We start from the raw sequence: 3,549 nt of genomic DNA on the forward strand, positions 1-3,549 counted from the left end.
TATCGATTCTTGTTGTAACGTTTGAAGTTGTAACAGAATTCGAAAGCAATGAAAACAGCGACTTTCACCGAAAACAAAGGTAACATTTTATTTTCCTTGCTTTAAGGTGATTTACCTTTTGGGATTCGTAACCATGTTTTATGCTCCAGGGTTCCTCGAAGAGGGCGAACTCCCACCGGGTTCGGAATCTCCCGGTATGGATTGCTTCATGCAGCAAATGTGCGACGCCCTTCATGACGGGTCCCTGGGCATCGATCTAAACATCGATCTTGAGCAGATGAATAATGTCGAGCCCACAGTCCCATATTCAGGTATATCTACATCCAACGTTAATTTCCTCAAGCATGGGGAAGGAAGATCTTCCGTTCTTGCTGCAAGTATTTTTTGAGTTTTCCTCATCTTCCAACATTCAGATTACCCTGCAGATGTCGCGATGGAAAGACCAAGCTTCTCGAAACCCGATGCTGGCTTATTAGCTGACATGCTGGCTGAGCAGACTACCAGAGGAACCTTAGCTGACATGCTGGCTGAGCAGACTACCAGAGGAACCGAGAGACCATTCTTTGGGAATGATTCATCCATCGGTATATATCTGGTTCCCTTCATCTGAATGATTCATCCATCGGTATATATCTGGTTCCCTTCATCTTGCCTGATCTTTTATCTGACTAATGAAGGGTTAATATTACAGCGCCGACCATTGGGATCAGTCCAATATCAATTCCTGGCATATCTAGCTTGCCTCAGAATGAAGGACTTGTAGGTACGTATACGACTTAGGGATATCGTACTTCTCTATGTTTATCTGACTTTTGACTAACATATGAGTGTAATCATAGGCCCAGCCACGGGGACTGATTCTCTTATGACTCATGGCATTCCTCAGATGGCTACGGATGATGGACCTACAGGTATGTAGATGACCCTATCATCCCACTCCTCCTTATTCGTCTCAATTTTTATTTTGACTAATAAAGAGGTACAATCATAGGACCAGCCGCTTGGGCCGATACCCTTATGACCCTTGGCATTCCCGCTGCATCTGAGGACGGTGGGATTGCAGGTATGCATACGATCTTCTTGTCCCGATTCTCCTTATTCGTCCAAATTTTCATTTGACTAATACAGGAGTGTAACTATAGGACCGGCCGTTGGGCCTGATACTACTACAGTTCCCAGGGCTGAAGGTCTGCATAGAAGTGGTGTCTCTCCGCCTTTGCCGAGTGGTATGAGCGATCTGCCTGCAGGGGTTGATATACCCTCCATGACCACTTCTGCCGCTGTCTCAGAGCCTGTCGGACCTCAGCCTGAGGGGACCTCCGTTGGCGTTGGTATGCTCAGAACTTGCCTTTTGAATTTCCTTATCGTACTCGATAATCCGCTGAACTTCTATGTTGTTGCTTGTAGGATCTCGATCTTCCCTATACGAGCGTGTCCGCGTCCTTTTGGTCGATACTGATCCTGACAGAGAGGCTTTTCGTACGGACCTCAGCTTCTTCACTGCCTTTTATAACGGCTTGATCGAGAAACTTCTTCATAGAGGATGCGGCTTCGATCAGTTCAGGCGTTCCTTTTCTCGCCACATGATGATGATGAGGGAAGAAGGATACCCGGAATTGGCCGACTCCTTTACTACCGATTTCGCTACCCTGGAGTCAGAGATACGAGAGTTGAAGGAGTTGGAGGTTAAATTTTTGGCTAATCCCCAGCCTTCAACGGATTTGATTAGCCTTTACCGACTACCGTTTGAGTCGGGCTAGCATGCGGATTGTTTAAGTCCGCTCCTATGTGACGTTTAAGCTAAAAGAGTTAACCCTTTTAGTGCTACGATATTGAATACGTAGACTTCGTCTTTCTCACGGGAATAGACTACCCGGCAACGCGTGTTAGGCGCTGACTTATCCTTACTTAGGATTCAGGATAAAATTCCCCGTGCGTGTGAGGCACGGATTATGGTGTTATTAATAACAACCTGCCACAATGTTGAATATGTGGTCTTTTGTCCTTTTTACGGTCAAAGACTAACCGGCCATGTGTGTTAGACATAGGCTTTGGGATTTTTGGCAAACCCCCAGCCATCAACGGGTTTGATGTGCCTTTACCGATTACCGTTTGAATCGGGCTAGCATGTGAATTATTAAAACCCGTTTCACATGTAACGTTGTGCTAAGAGAATTGCTTCTCTTAGACTTAATGCTATGATTTTGAATACATAGACTTCGTCTTTCTCACGGGAATAGACTACCCGGCAACGCGTGTTAGGCGTTGACTTATCCCTACTCAGGCTTCGGGATAAAATTCCCCGTGCATCGAGTGCCCGGATTTGACAATCGTGTCTTTTCTAAAAGCAAAGACAGATTGAGAAACGGGAGAGGAAGAATTTTATATTCTATCTCCCGGTGCTGAAGAGGAAGAATTTTATATTCTATCTTCAGCTGGAAAGGAAACGGGAGAGGAAGAATTTTATATTCTATCTCCCGGTGCTGAAGAGGAAGAATTTTATATTCTATCTTCAGCTGGAAAGGAAACTCGAGGTGGGATCTCCACCCCCAGAATCCGGAAGGATGAAACTAAGAGTGGGATCTCCACTCCGAGAATCGGAAAGGTTCGAACGACACTACCTTTTATAGGATTGGTCATTTGAACCCAAAGAACTCCTTATTCATTGAGGAGAAAACCCAATTTCAACCCTAACTTTTATAGGTTTGGTGGAAAAGGGGACAAAGGTGGATTTTCGTTTATCGAAAGTGAATGACTCGACCTTAGTCTCGACTATCTGTAGGCTTGACTAAGCGAGATCGGGAGAAATCCTAACTTTTATAGGTTTGACTGTTTCAAGTGGACCTCTCGTTCATGGAAGGAGACCCTAACTGTCGGAAGGTTTGACCACTCGATTTGAAAGTGGACCTCTCGTTCATTGGAGGAATCGAGAGGAGATTTTGGCTTTGGCCCTAACTTTTATAGGTTTGACCAGAAAGCAAAGAAAGTGGAATACGGGTAGCAAAGAAAGTACCAACTCGTATTATCACTCAAAGGGAGACTTTAATGCTAGGCGTTTAGGATCTAGCTGTTGAGTCTGAGAAATGCCAATGACTGGCAGATGGAAATGTTAGTGGATCCACTGTCGTTTAATTTGATCAGCGGATGGTTTGGTGAGGAAAGATTAACCTATCAGAGGATTAGATCTCATCTCACAAAAATAACTCATGAGAGTTAGAGAATCTTGATAAAAATAAGAAGAGACATTCTGACTTTCAGAGTTCGAATGCAGATTTCTTATCTGTCAATTCCACAATGACTGGGTTATCCCTAAGAATACCCATGTGGTATTCTTCCGGGAACTTCCCGATGCATTGGTTATCCTGAAGATACTAAGGATAGTATTTTTTCAGGAACTTGTCGTTTATCGGCATCATAAGTCGGTCACGATAGGCGCCACTCGAGTAGACTGTCTCTACCACGAATGGTCCCTCCTATTTGGGTTCGAATTTACCCTTCTTCTTGGAGTTAAGGATCATAGGCCGTTTCACAGCTAGAACCAAATCTCCT

The sequence above is a fragment of the Asparagus officinalis genome, chromosome 3 (assembly GCF_001876935.1).
Source record: "Asparagus officinalis chromosome 3, Aspof.V1, whole genome shotgun sequence".
Lineage (NCBI taxonomy): Eukaryota > Viridiplantae > Streptophyta > Magnoliopsida > Asparagales > Asparagaceae > Asparagus > Asparagus officinalis.